Raw genomic sequence first — 14,882 nt, 5'->3', positions numbered from 1 at the left:
TATATTTGTGGGCGAAACGCGGCAGCCAATTGCGCACAGCAGTGTCCCCACAAATAGTCGTGGATTGAAAATGACCAAATTATTATTGTTTTGCTTTGGAGGGATTATTATTAGGCTCTGTGTGGAGTAAGGAAACTTGCCCAAGGTTTCGCCCTCTGCCTGGAATTGAACCCGGGTGTCTCGCTTGCAAAGCGAGTGCTCTAGCCACTGAGCTACAGGATGTCCCAAGGCGCTCAACAGTCGGGGATCAAGACCTGAACGTGGGGTGGTGGGGGGGGGGGCAGGGTTGGGATGAAGGAGGCCAGAGAGGTAGGAGGGCGGGCGAAAGGCACGAAAGAAAAGGAGGGTCGTTTCACATTGCGCTGGTCAAGTTTAATGCACGATATTGCGCTGAGATTTCGCCTCTGCGTCTGAGCAGGTGCAATTTGCATTGAGTCCGTGTTTCAGGTTAAACTCTCAGGTGCTATTTCCTTCTCCATCACTTCTGGGTCTCATAATCAGCGTTGCGAAAGACCCAGCAACAAAAGTCTTTTTCTTTCACTTGCGAATTCTTTCAAACCGAGCTGAAAGAGTATTGTTTCTCCAGTATACATTACCCGAGTATCTTTCATCGCAGGCATCTAAGCGATCTGGAATTTCATTAAAGGCTGAGATGGGAAGCTGCCTGTCATATGGCAATTCGCAGGTAACGATTCCGAGACCCTTGATTGCCCGAGTCTTGAATCTGACAAAGTTGTCAGTTCTGCCGTGGATTTCTGAGGAGAATGCTTTGCGTCTCGGAACAATGGTGAATGTCTTTTTGCAGCCGGCAAACAAAAAAAAATGCCCCAAACGTAGCCCATCATCAGTCTCTGCTCTAACGACAGAAGGCAATGATGTTCCTGAAAATGTCTGTGAATTGATGTCAAGGTGTGCTACAGCCCGACTCCCATCACACTGCTCCCCGGTAAAGCAGAGGTTCGCTTATAGCGCAGTCACCTCAGTTTGGAAACAAAAACAGCCACAAAGGATAACATCACCTGCTTTATGCCAACGTCTCGCCTACTGCCTTGTTTCAGGCTTTGCCGTTATGGATGATTCACGATATCAAATGCAAGAATGATTATGAGTATTATTATTATTATTTATTAATTGAAATGCCTCGAATGAATCGTTTCATTTCATGGTGAGAAACTCGTCAAATGCTTTGAAACGCCAAGCTTATTAAGTGGGTTGCACACACAGCTTCACGCTAACCAATTGCGAACATCAATTCGGCGTCTGCTGAGAGCAAGTGCGTACAGAAGTTTGGTCGCAATTCAATGCAAGTTTTTTTTTCTCCCCTATTAGTGCCACGATAAGTTAGTGGTCACGGAGAGGCTGGACAGACAGATGTGTGTGGCCATGATATGAAATTAGCTGCTTCTGTGTCGTTGGAAAAAATGAATCGCACCCTTCAAAGTCAGCTGAACTCCCAACATTGTTTGATTACACCTTATTACAGAACGTCAAGTGCATTTCCATTTAGAATGCTTGCTTAAATAGCCGTGAAGATGGGGAACACTCAAAGATGAGCAGCCAGCATGATAGATTTCAGTCACTTTGTGGCTCATGTCCCTTCAAATCCACTCGTTGCTCTTTAAAATTATGCATTTAGTAGCACTTCATTTCCTAAATGAAACAGATACATCACTACAGTGGACTGGATGAGCTTCATTAATACAGGTGCTGAAAGTCAGTCTGGGGGAATCGAACACGTGCAAATTCAGCACACACCTACAGTTGCTTCTGGATGACTGTCCGGCGCCTTGGGACGTCCTTCCGACGTGAAAGGCGCTGTGCAAAGTCATTTTGTTGTTGTTGCTGAGGTCACCATGTTAGTGTGACACATTAACATCGAGTCCATAAAATGTACAGACAATGTACCTTACGGAAGTAACCTTTTATGGGGTGTGTTACGCGCACATTTTCTGATCCACAAGATCGTTCCAAAAGATGATTAAACCCTAGGGCCTCCAGAAAGTTTAGACCACTGATTCATTTGGTTCCTCCCCCCCCTTTTTTTTTCGCTCCAAGATCTGTTACGTGGAAAATAAAACAGAACAATAAACCTATTCCACCTGAGAAACTGCTTCACCGTTGAAATGTTAACCCTAAACAACGACTTACTCTGTCAGAGATAACGTAAGATTAAAACAGATTCAGAACAGTATGTCTGGATGCACTGAGTCAACAATACAAGAGGGCTCTTGGAACGAGGACGCAGGATTTTGCAAAGCACAATTTTAGGACGGACGCTATTAAGTATTTCTTTACTCAGAGGGTAATTGACAACTGGAACAGGTTGCTAGTAAGGAAGGGCAGGTGAGACAAGGATGTTAGACACATTTAACAGGTGCTTGATGCTGTAATAGGAAGACACTAGGAATATGATATCCAAAGGGCATCCTTCATAGATAACGTCTTTGGGGGAGGGGGGTGAGTGGGGATAATGAACCATCATGCCACTCCAGTCCAAATTCCCTCAACATCGTCCTCTCTCAGGCTGAGCAGACCGCTAGTCGTAAAGTATTAAACGGAGTCACTGAGCCAGGCTTATTTACATACATCAGAGGATGTACAGATATCTCCCTCTCTAACGTTTGGGATTATTAGTCAATTCAGTGGAAGATATTTCCCCCTTAAACATCCATAAATATGTATAACTTATTAAAACTTATTATTTATTTACATCTACTGCGGAGTAATTTAGTGGTACCATGAAACACTGTTGAGCATGTCATTGTTAAAAACGTATCTCATATTTCATGTGGTTAAAATTGGGATACACTTGCCTTGCAGCTAAAGTAAACCCTTTTAGCCTCTCCATCACTATCTTTGGAAGTGCCACCAGAATATGCCACAAAGGACAGGAATTGCCTGTAGGATTTTCCCATTACTGAAGTAACCATAAACAATGTTTGGTGTCATATCAGACATCGTCCTGCATCAGATAGTCCTATAGATGTGCATGTGCGACGTGAACTGTTGTTTCATAGTATTCATTTCACTGTTTGACAACCTGTATTTGGGGACATACACATTATTAAACCAATGCTGAAAAGGTAAATTATCTGTATTTTCCAATAGCTCAGTATATGACACCTTATTTTCTTGTGTTGCATTTTTAACACGACTTTTCTTAGTAATCACTGTGTTCGAGACAGCGCCTATGACGTCTCAACATGGTAACTGCTGCCAAGTCTGGTGACTCTCTATTATTAGGAAAATAAGGCAGCGAATTTGGATATTAATTATCCCACAAACAGCAATGAAGTGAATTATTAATTTATCAGAGGATTGGTGCCCAGATCACCGGGAGATTTTTCTTCAAATAGTGTCATCTTTACCGTCCCCCTGAACAGGCAAATCTCGGTTTAATGAATGCCTCATCAGAATGATGGCACCTGCAACAATCCAGCACGCTCCCAGCATTGCACTGAAATATCAGCTCAAGTCTTCAAGAGGCAAAATTCGTCCCAACTAAACGAAGCTGACACCTAAATCAATAACACAAAGCAACTTGTATTCGTACAGTGCTTTTCACGTAGGTAGTGACTTGGAGTGCTCAAGAGTGTCGAGCTGGGGAGAGAGGAGAGGTGACCACGGGCACGGTCAAAGAGGAAGGCCTTCAGATCCGAGTTGAAGATGGGCAAGGAGGGGGCAAGGCAGAGGGATTGAGACAGAGCTTTCCAGAGTTTCAGAATCCGGTGGCTGAAAACACGACCATGGATGGTGGAACGGAGGGATCAAAGGATATGAAGAAGGTCAGAGCCAGCTGAGCGCAGGGGGCATTGGGTGTAAGCAGGTTGGAGATGTACAAAGGTGCCGGGGGCATGAAGTGATTTACAGATGAGTTTCAGGATCCTGAAATAGATCACAATTGGCTCCAGCCAGCGGAGCCTGGCAAGAACTGCGGAGATGGGGTTGGCACGGGTGAGGATATGCAAGGTGGAGTTTGAGTCAATTGGATTTAATGCGTATAGTGGTTTTATGCGGGCAGCACGGAAACCTGATTGGAGGGGTTCGTATAGGGAGTGGCGGGAGAGGAAGGAGCAAAGCTGGGAAGCAATGACTCGTTCAAGGACCTTGGAAAGGAAATGCAGGTTGGAGATAGGGCGGTAATTTGAGAGCTGCGATGAGTCCAGAGAAGGATTTTTGTGGATAGGGGTGATGACAGTTGTTTTTAATGGGGCGCCAGTGGACAGGGAGAGGTTGATGAGGTCTGTGAGTAGAAGGGGCAAGGAGGTGGAGCTGGGAGTTAAGGAGAGGGGTAGGGAAGGGGTCGAGGGAGCAGGTGGTGCGTTTCACTTGGTTTATAATGGTGGTGAGAGAGGAGGGGGAGACAGGTTCGAATCGAAGGATAGTTGGAAAGTATCAGGCAATTACGTATGAAGAGTATTGAAGAATATGGAGAACATGGGCAAAAAGTCTGCCATCATCCAATATAACAGTGGATCAGGTTTGATGCCCTAAATAACCTGCACCTATTCCTGTGTTTCCATGTTCCTCTGACCTGGCAACTGTCTAAACCATGCTCACCTAAATCCTCCTTCCATAATCTCATCTTCTTCTCACATTTTGAAACTGTGCTGGTGTCTGTAGGATTGGCCTTTGTGGCTTCTCAGTAAGAACAACTTGCTCCTGCCATTGTATTAACGAGCTCCTTTATTGTCGCAAGATTTCACAGCGTGTGGCATGAATGTACGTTACAGATAACGTCAGAATCCGGTCTATCAAAGGGATCTTGCTTGACGTCCATTTGAGATCAGCCAGAGCTTTGTACCTGACGTGTCAGCAAAAGAAGATTTTGTAAGATGAAGATAATAGAGTACAAGGTCAGGAGAGCTTCCACTGACAGGAAGAGCGAACTAAACACTGAACAACTCTCTGCCTCGCAGCTTAACACTCTTGGATGCTTAACATTTACAGCAAGATGTACTGTACTGTACTGTAGTACTGTACTGTACTGTACTGTACCATCCTCACCCCCAGTTAATGCAGGTGAGCTTTACACTGGGGAAAAGATTGATTTTGTTTTTTCTAATAAAAAAATCAAAACACTTTGGAGACGGACGTTTTTTTTCTCTCCCCCCCCCACTCTCTCCTGTCGGTCATTAAGATCATTAAAAAAGAAATCAGGCGGTAAATCGGGCCGATTAGCGAACACGAGAAGTTGAAGGTTCCGAAAATGGAAGTAACCAATTACCGCCAGACAGTGTGAAGTGCTGAATGGCCTCGTAATGAGCAGCTAATGAGGTCATTAGTGCACATAATAAATGAAATGTGTCCAAACAGGAGGAGAATAGCAAGGTGCGAGCCAGGCAAGAGAACAACATTTATTTTGCTGAGGCTTAAGGGAGGTTTTTTTTTTAAAAAAAATCAATTTGATAGTGTGGCGTATGTTTATTTGTTTGTTTTTCTTTTGGCCGTAACTAATGAAGGGCAGTACGGGTTGATTTCCAATGGGGAATGTTCTAGGAAGGAATCCCAGTGAGGATTCCCTCTGAAGGTGTGGTCAAAGAGGAAAAGTCTTGGGCAGACACAATGAAGGAGGACGCGAGGGAAGGGGCAAATTATACAGACTCCAGGATGGAGCTCCAGAAACTGGGGGCAAATAAACTGAAAGCCCAACCGCCGATGGCAGGGTGGAGACACCAAACGGGCCAGTGCCCACTGAGTGGAGGAGTTGATCAGGTTTATACCGTTTGAGGAAGTCACAGAGGTAAGGTGGGGCAAAACCGTGGAGGGATTTGAAGGTTAGGATCAAGATCTTGATCTCAATTCACTGGGGGTTGGGAGTCAGTGGAGCCGGGGCGAGGACGGGGGATGATTGGCTCACAGAGTCTAGTGAGGGAGAAGACACGAGCTGCGGAGCTCTGGACAGTTTGCAGTCTGTGAAGGGAAGAGTTGTGTAGTCCGGTGAGCAGGAGTCAAGCCTGGACGTGATGAATACATGGATTCATGAGAACAAGCTGAAAGATCATGGAACGAATGAAATTTTAAGTGATTTGGAAACTTTGCTTTACAAAGAAGATGCCGATCACTGAAAAAGTTCTTTGTGGGAAACCCTGGGTTTTACCTGCAGCTTTTTTTCGGGTGGGGGGCCGTTTCTCAAAGAGTGACAGAGGGAAGCACTTATATAAGGAGGATAAAAAGCATTCAAGAGACCTTGGACCAATTAGCAGATGGGTCAAGGGATGGCCGGTGGATTTTATATATGAGGTAATGCACTTTGCAACCAGAGACAGTACAGATGTGGAGATAATGAAAGAGTGTCCATCAGTGGAGAAGGCAAGAGAATGAATAGGGTACCATTATTGATCAATCACTGAATGTTTCCAGTTGATATGAAGCTGTTCCCCACAAACCCTTAAGCAAATTCCACCTTGACTGCAAGCAAAAATTTTAAACCAGTGGGTGAGCGCAGATGTTGTGATGTTCACTCACTCTGTGGCTGTTTGAGGGACATTGCTGTGCATAATTGGTCGCTGTGTTAACCCACACAATAAAAAAGAGAATCCGCTTTACAGTATGTCCTGCGAAGCACTTTGAGGTTTCTCAATGATGTGATAAAGACGCTACATCAAATGCGAGGATGATTATAATTATTGGAGTGAAACACCTTTGCAATCGGGGGGTTTTTGTTTGGTTAGAAAACAGCTTTTAAATACACAAATAAAAATACTGTTTCCAGCGCCTGCTTCTCTTTCGCAAAACGGCCCGACTTCCAACTCGCAGCCCATTATTTTCACTCGGCCTGCGTGATCGAGCTCCCCCTCCACACGCTTCATCCGAAGTAAGTGGAAATGAAATAAAAACATTTTCCGCAGCCGTCTTTTTACACAAAAAAAACCCTTCAGGACCACAAGGCTAATATTCAGCCCGGGTCAGGTTTCAAACCAGAAAGTTCCTAGTCTGCAAACTTCAGGTCTGTCTGGTGTGCCATCGAGGCTGACCCTTTAGAAGGATATTAAAGACTGGGAGAGGAGTGAGATGGAACAGCAGGGTAGAGATCCTGACCATGTGCCAGCAAACGGGATACACTAGTTGGTGAAATAATTGACTGAAGGACAGTATCTGATTCACACCCGTGAGCTCCAGTGGTCATGTGTGCTTATCCTCTGCTTCTCTGTAACACTTATATCGCTTTTTGGTGTTTACATAAAATCGCGCTCTTAACATTCATTTTCGGCTTAACAACACGTAGTGACGCAGTTTAAATAAAATATTAATGGAAGGTTTACCAGTAGCTTCATGACCGTAATGCACTGGTACTCATTTCAGCGTTGAAAGGGCCTGATCTGAAAATCTACTTAATCGGTCTGACCGGGGAGCCACAAAGCCCACGGATTCACCAGCGGTCTGAGGGTTAAATCAATTTCTCGTTCAGCGATTTGATGAAAGGCATTGCTCCATAGCAACTGGCCAACGTACTGCACTGCAGCATTTCATACGTTCCATCAGAGAACAAGCTGCTTGCGAGGATGATCCTTCAGAACTGGCTTACATTGATGGACGCTTAAAGGCACATTGAATCGCAAGGAATCTAAAATTTTCCAAAATATGAGATTTCAACAGCAGGAAATAAAACATCAAAAGAGCTCGGAAAAAAAAGGCCCTAAATATTGTACATGGGAGACTATCTCGCAGGCAGACAAGAGACGCATTGGAGAAGAGTGCGCTGATCTGACCTGCTCCAGGCTCCTTGCTTTAATAGGCAGGTCTTCACAGAGGAAGCTAAACTGATGTGGCCAGGTATCCAACCAAAACCAGGCAAACGAGAAATATTCAACCAAGTCATCAAGTAAAGTCAAGGCTGGAGCACTGGAGACTTGGGAGAGACAAAATCAAAGGCAGTTCATACTACAAATGACACCAGAGAAACCCTGTGATATTAATATTATTACAGGCAAAGCTGGAATCAAACGGACCGACCTGTCTTGTCATAAGCATCAAGAGATTCCTGAGTTAGGCAGTGTTGATAGATAGAGCACCATTCGCCTACAAATACAGAGTCACTCCACTTGACGTGAAAGGCTCTACAACGAAGGCAAGGATTATTATTAAAAGGCACAAAATGCCAAGTAATAAATACATACTAGAACAAGTCGACTCCTGCTCCTTGGGATGTCCTCCCGACGTGAAAGACGCTATATAAATATAGGTTTGCGTTGTTAACGCACGGCCAAAGGCTGACCGACCGCTTAGTTCAAACATTAGCTAAGACTCAATTCCAAGCCTCCGACACAATCTAAGGATTTGAGACGCAGCAGAGAGTGGCAGAGTACCGCGACACCAATAACAGTCCACGTCGCAATTGACCCATGGCATGGTGTAAAGGACCGCGAGCGACATCACGTAAAGCACTGCAACAACATGCGATGGGTAGCAATGTAAAGCATAGCCCCGCAACACAAGGCAACATCACGCATAGCAACGCCGCACACAGCGCCCCATCCTCATGCACGGCACCCCAATGCTACAAGTAGCGCCACAGTCATACAGCAATAAAGGATAGCATTTTGTCACACGACAGTTGCATCATCCAACACGTGCGATGCGTCTGCTGGTAATACATTATACATATATATTGGAATGGGCAACTGGGAAACGTTTGCAACTCCAGCGTCTTTTGTGACAGAAATAATCTAACTGGGTCCAGCGAGCACGAGCAAAGCCACCTTCTGCAGGCCTGCGTTCGTGAAAGTCAAAGCCGGGAGATGGAAAGGTGCCGGGTGTCGTATTAAAAAACGAATTGAAGCAGAGAAGCTGGAACGGGGAAAGTGAAATGGGAATGAGCAAGCAGGATCGATGAGGAGTGTACTGGGGATGGACAGACAGGCAGAGAGACAGACAGACAGACAGACAGGCAGACAGGCAGACAGACAGACAGACAGACAGACAGACAGACAGACAGACAGACAGACAGACAGGCAGGCAGACAGGCAGGCAGGCAGGCAGGCAGGCAGGCAGGCAGGCAGGCAGGCAGGCAGGCAGACAGACTGACAGACAAGGGTGGGGGATTGGAGCAGCCAAACACCAACCTGCGATTTTACATAGCGCCATTCGCGCAAGTAGCATCTGGGAGTACATTAACAAATGGTTCCAAGGAAACCAATTAGTCAAACTACATGTAAATGTTCTTCGCTAAACAAATGCCGGATGTAATGTGCATTGTTGCAAGAGAAAATTGGCAGAGAGAATCAAAGTAAAACGTTAGTAAACACATACAACAACAACCTGCATTTATATAGCGCCCTTCACCAGGGATAGCTATAAAAATATTGTTATTTACCCATTGGGAAATGTTACCCTTCTGCTTTCTATCTATCTTATAGACTGGGCTGACTCATGGCGGGGCTGCAGGTCTGGAGAAGGTCCCAAGGCGCTGAGATCCATAACATGCACCAGCCGGACTGACACTGACAGCAACGCATGACGGAAGCTCTAACACGTGCAGCTTCCTGAGGATAAAGCTGTCTTAAACGTTTCAAAAGGCCTAGTCACCACCCAGTGCAAGTGTGTCGCTGGACAGGACTCCTCCGAAATGCACCTGAGCAGATTGGGAAAGGACAAGTTGGGGTTGTGTTGGGGCGGGGGGGGGCGGGCGGGGGGGCGGGAGGGAGATCGACCACTCGCACATATCAGCAGGAAGAATGGGTAGAGGACGAATGCTGGAATCACGAAGTGCCGAAGCTGAGCCCATCATCTCAGAGCCCAAACATCACAAGTCAGACTTCCCCGCGAGAGGAAGGGTAGACTTGTTTTCCGAGGCCAGCTTTCTTTTCTTTTCTTTCTTTCTTTCTTTCTTTCTTTCTTTCTTTCTTTCTTTCTTTCTTTCTTTCTTTCTTTCTTTCTTTCTTTCTTTCTTTCTTTCTTTCTTTCTTTCTTTCTTTCTTTCTTTCTTTCTTTCTTTCTTTCTTTTATATTACTTAACTTGCTGTGCGCAAGTTAAGGTTTTGCCTATTGTTATATTACTTTTATTGTTATTGCAGTTTTGTCGTTCTGTCAAGTAATTTCTAAATGGTTTGCAGTGATTATCACAACAATCTGGGATTTAAAAATACATATGGATAGGACAGTCATCTATAACAGATCAGATATTATCATAAAGAAACAAATAGGATGTACATGTAGTATTATTGATGTGGGTATCCCAAGTGATTACAACATAAAAAATAAGGAACTAGAGAAAAACAGGAAAAATAGCAATCTAGAAATTGAATATGGATATACGTGGCAGCATAAAACAGTGTTATTCTGTGTGAAGGGGAATATATGAATGCAAGTTGCTGTTGTAATGTGGGAAGGGGAGAGAACATTGAGCTATAGATGTTGAAGACAAAAGAAAGTGTTGAACTCCAGGGAACTATAGTATTCAGCATTTCAGCAAGGAGTTTTGTAATCGACAATATGATAAGTTATTGAGAACTGCTACACCTCCGTGATTTGATAAAATCTGGGGCATTCCTGGGATTTATCAGCAGTTTGTGGCTCACTGCAAAAAAACTACTGTGTCCACCCTAAATCCCCAATCCTATCCTTTCCCTACCAACACTCTTGTGCGCAAGATGTCAGTTTCATCCCCCCCGCCCCCATCCTGTGCTTTATGCCTCGTCTTCCAACTCATTCATTTTACTTGGTTCCACCTCGGTCTTCGTCTACATCACCACGTGCGAACAGGGTGAGGTCGCTAAAAAAAAAGAAAGGCGACAAGACAGTGGGCTAGCTGTGCTGCCAAACCCATTAGGCCTTGATCCTAAGAAATCATGCTCAAACTACAGAATAATAATCCTTGCATTTGATACAGCGCCTCATCATGTCTTCGAGACGTCTCGAAGCGCTTCGCAGGATACTCCGTAAAGTGAATTGACTGCATATACTTTGTGGGCGAAATGCGCACAGCAGCGTCCCACAAAGTCGTGGATTGAGTGGCCGATTGATTACTTTTTTGGAAGGAATTATCAACCCCGGAAAAGCCCCGATATTGGGCTCCAGTCAGACTCCGGCTGAAGTCGGGGATTTATTTTTGGTTACCACAACATAAGGGATTGCCTTGGGACGTCCTGTCCTCCTGACGTGAAAGGCACTGTACAAATGTAATTTTGTTCTTCGTTGTCGCCTGGAGGCAGCGAAGAAGACAGAAATGAGAGCGATTCTTAAGTGTCAAAGGGGGTAGACTCTGAGGAACAACCAGATAAGCATGGGCTCTTATGGCCTTGAAAAGAGACAGGGTCACTGCCTCCTCTATCAATGGAAATAAATTATTCCTATTTATCCTGTCAAAACCTCTCATAATTTTTGTACATCTCTAATTATCCACACAGGCAGCAGCACCCACTCCTCTGGCGTCCTACTTATTGCTGCAAGTAGCAATTTCAACTATTTCCGCTCATTGCATCAGATCAATTGAACGCTTCTTGTTTTAGTTCACTGCGCAGTTTACATACCATTTGCAGTCCAGAGCTATCAGTAGAAGTGACACCTAGGAGCTGTCAAGTGGCTTATGTGCTGCATCTGCAATTTGCCAATCGTCGGCAAATTGAGTAAGCGGCCTATTATCCGAACGGGCAGTTTAGTACCAGGCAGTTGCCTTGCGATAGCTGTGAGCTACAATGTGGAGCAAACCAGGATTTGTAGCACAGTCACATAACAGCAAAAATCAGTTTCTTAGCCTTGTCTTTCCAGTGTTTTCACAAACTCTTTCCTCCCCCCCACCCACCCACCCATCCCCGCAGCAAAAACAATAAAGCCTGAGAATACTTAGTATTCCGAATCCCAGACTAGAGGGCATAAATATAAGTCGCGGATCTTCTTGAGAGAGTTTAGGAGGAACTTCTTCACGCAGAGGGTGTTGAGAATATGGAACTGTAACGCTGGTAGGTTGAAGGAGAGACGTCGCATCGATATGTTTTTAAGAGAAAACTTGACGCACACGCGAGAGAGAAGGGACTAAAAGAAGAGCCAAGGTGAGGAGATGGAGCTCGTGTGGAACGTAGACACGGACATGGGCTAGTTGAGCCCAACGGCCTACTTCTGTGCAGTATCACTCCACGTGTAACTCTATGTCACAATAGCAGCCATGTTTGACGAAGGTAGTTTGACCGACTTCCTGATTGTCGGACAAGACTCAGAGACTGATAGAAGCTACAGCTCAGAAGCAGGCCATTCGGCCCATCCGGTCTTGCCGACCAAAAAGTAGTGATACCGTTACAATGTCTAATCAGTCTTAAAGGAACTACGCTATTTTGGTTTTTAGTTAGATAGTAGGGTCGATATCACAACTTTTTTGATCGCCCACGTAATAGGAGTAGTTGTCGTCGTAATTCCCAGCAGTCATTTTGTGGCAGCGAAGGGAAATTAAGATAAATGTCTATTCTGCTCCTATGCTTTGTAAAAGAAGAACATTACAACATGATGGCGTTGTAACAGAAATAATATTATGCATTTTTTTTTGGATGTTTACAACAATTATGTGAGTGATTCTCCTCTCCTGCAATAACATGTCAAACACCGACAGGTTTTCGACGACACTCCTCCTCTGACATCTATTGCTTTATGAGACCGAATGCAATCTGAAAAGGCTTATGATCTTCCCGGAAAAGACATGGACACATTAGTCACATGGCCTGGGAGGCGAACAGGCCATTGATAACAACGGATTGTCAGAAAAACCCTCAAGAACTGACGATGTTTTAGTTGCTATTTGTTATTTAAACGCCTTGCGACATCTTCCCGATGTAAAAGCACTGTAAATCTGTATTGTGTTGTCTATCGGCGAGTTGAAAGAGCAAGTTTGCAGAGATCTTTTATGGTTTTGCACCCTTTTAATAGGCCTTCATGTCAAGTACCTTTATTTCAAATCATTTTTTTTTAAAAATGGCTTTACGCAGTACACCAACGGCGCGTTTCACAGAAGACAAATGCCTGAACGCACGTCACAAGGACAATGAGAGCAACTGAGCAGAAAGGAAACGATCGAAGCAAAAGGTAAGGTAATTTAAGCAAATATACATATATATATTTTAAAAAAAGGCGGTTTTATAGGCAGGAGGAAAAGGCACACGGCAAAGAGAGTTTGGGGAGAGAATCCCACAGAGAATCTGGGGCAGTGGCTGAACGGTGGGATGAAGGGAGTGAGGAATGAACAGCAGACGAGAGTTGTAAGAGCAGTAATTGTGGGCAAGTGGTAGCTAGCAGCTGGTAGATTTCGGTTAAAAACGATGAAGGAATATTTCCCTGGTCGGTAAACCTCACTAATCTCACTTTTATGCTCTTTTAACAAGGAAAATGCAACGCTAAAGCATACCACCACCAAGGTCAGCAACTGCAAGGACCAGCAAAACTCTTCCCCCCCCCCCCAAGGATCACCGCATGCAGTCATTCCCAGTTGATGGCCTGTCTTGTGTCTTGCTATGCTGGGCGCTGCCTGGGATACTGGCTGAGGACCAATGATTCGACAAGCTAGGGCTCTTTATTTTTCTGGTCAGCCGGGCGTCTGCGGAACCCCTGCTGGAGTCTAACCAGCTAAAACTGCGTAGCGTGCCACTGATAGCTGGAAATGTTCCCGCTGCTCTTCCAGCTCGGACCACCCCGCCTGTTTGGGCTTTGGCTTTCAGGGTCAGCGGGAGCTGAGTGAGGAGAGCCCCTGACACCCCAGTGACCAGTCCGCCCTTCCTAGTCTTGCCGATGGATCAGGCTAGCTGTGCTGTCGTCAGAATGAGCGACCAATATTTGGGAGGTTGTTGGCCAGGACGCCAGGAAAAACTCCCTTCCCTTTTCGAATAGCGGGGACGGGTTTAACATCTCGTCCGAAGGACGTTGTCACTCGGGCGCAGGCAAACGGAGCTCAGTGGCTGCTCTGCCCCTTTCCTGAAACCGCTTGGGGTCCCTGCGAAGAAGCTGCTGTGGGTATCCTGGAAGGGTGGGGACTGAATGGGTTGGGCTTCACAAAGACCTCGCTTCGATCTGGTGAGCGGGGGCCCCGAACGGGACGTGGGGCACCTTGCGCAGCCAGCCGGCGCAAAAAAAAAGCAGAGGCTGTTCTCTAAACTGGCGGAAGCAGTGTTAACAGCACCAATAAAGGCCACTTGATGGTTTCCCAGTGGTGGAATCACAATATTAACTTTCCTACCGCCAGCGGTGCTAAATGAACGCACATGGCTCCTTTGTAACAGACTGCTCAGTGTCTGACAGAGTACACGCACGGGCTCACACGGTTACAGCGTGGCTCACATAGCTATTTCACCGGCTAGGGTTTATCTCCAGGCTGACGGGTGACCGAGGGGGTCTGTCCCACAAGGGGCAGAAAAACAGTCGCCCGCTGGTATGAAAATGGGAACCGTCCTGCAAAAGGTGGAGTCGATGTGTTTTTCCACAACTGAACTCCATCAGGGAAATGTTAAGAAGTGGCCAACTCCCTCGGAAGGCCAGAGGAAGGATAATCTCTTTAAAAGCTTTTAGCGAACATTACATTCTGTCATTAAAAAGCACAAAGTGTTTTTGTAACATGACCCTGATTAGCAACTGATAGTACGTATAAAACCGCTGCTGGTTTGGATGCTGCGAGCAAACATAGTCCGGTGCACTTATAAGAGAAGTGCACATAAAGTACACCGTGATTTATTCACTCCAGAGGTTTGGCAAAATACTCCGTGAGTTATTTGGTTTTGATTAGCTGAAGAAGTAAAGAACTGTGCTTGATGAAAGACTGAGTAAAGTGATGTATTCGCCCATAAATAACTGCGGCTGAATTAGCTGCAGACAGTTTCGTGAAGACTTGGTACTAAGAGAATGGGACATTTGCCCATTAGATTAATAGGCTGCTTATGAAAGCACCAATACAGTATAATTACAGCATG

At 45.3% G+C, this 14,882-nt stretch overlaps 1 protein-coding gene across 1 annotated transcript in view; it reads right to left on the bottom strand.

Moving 5' to 3' along the window:
* The window catches only part of stpg2 (sperm-tail PG-rich repeat containing 2), a 290,142-nt gene that overhangs the window by 105,842 nt on the left and 169,418 nt on the right, over positions 1 to 14,882 (bottom strand). The gene's annotated exons all lie outside the window — the stretch shown is intronic.

The sequence above is a fragment of the Callorhinchus milii genome, unplaced genomic scaffold (genome assembly GCF_018977255.1).
Source record: "Callorhinchus milii isolate IMCB2004 unplaced genomic scaffold, IMCB_Cmil_1.0 Scaffold1, whole genome shotgun sequence".
Classification (NCBI taxonomy): domain Eukaryota; kingdom Metazoa; phylum Chordata; class Chondrichthyes; order Chimaeriformes; family Callorhinchidae; genus Callorhinchus; species Callorhinchus milii.
The sequence above is the reverse complement of the archived record's forward strand: the minus strand, read 5'-3'. Positions and strand labels throughout refer to the sequence as shown.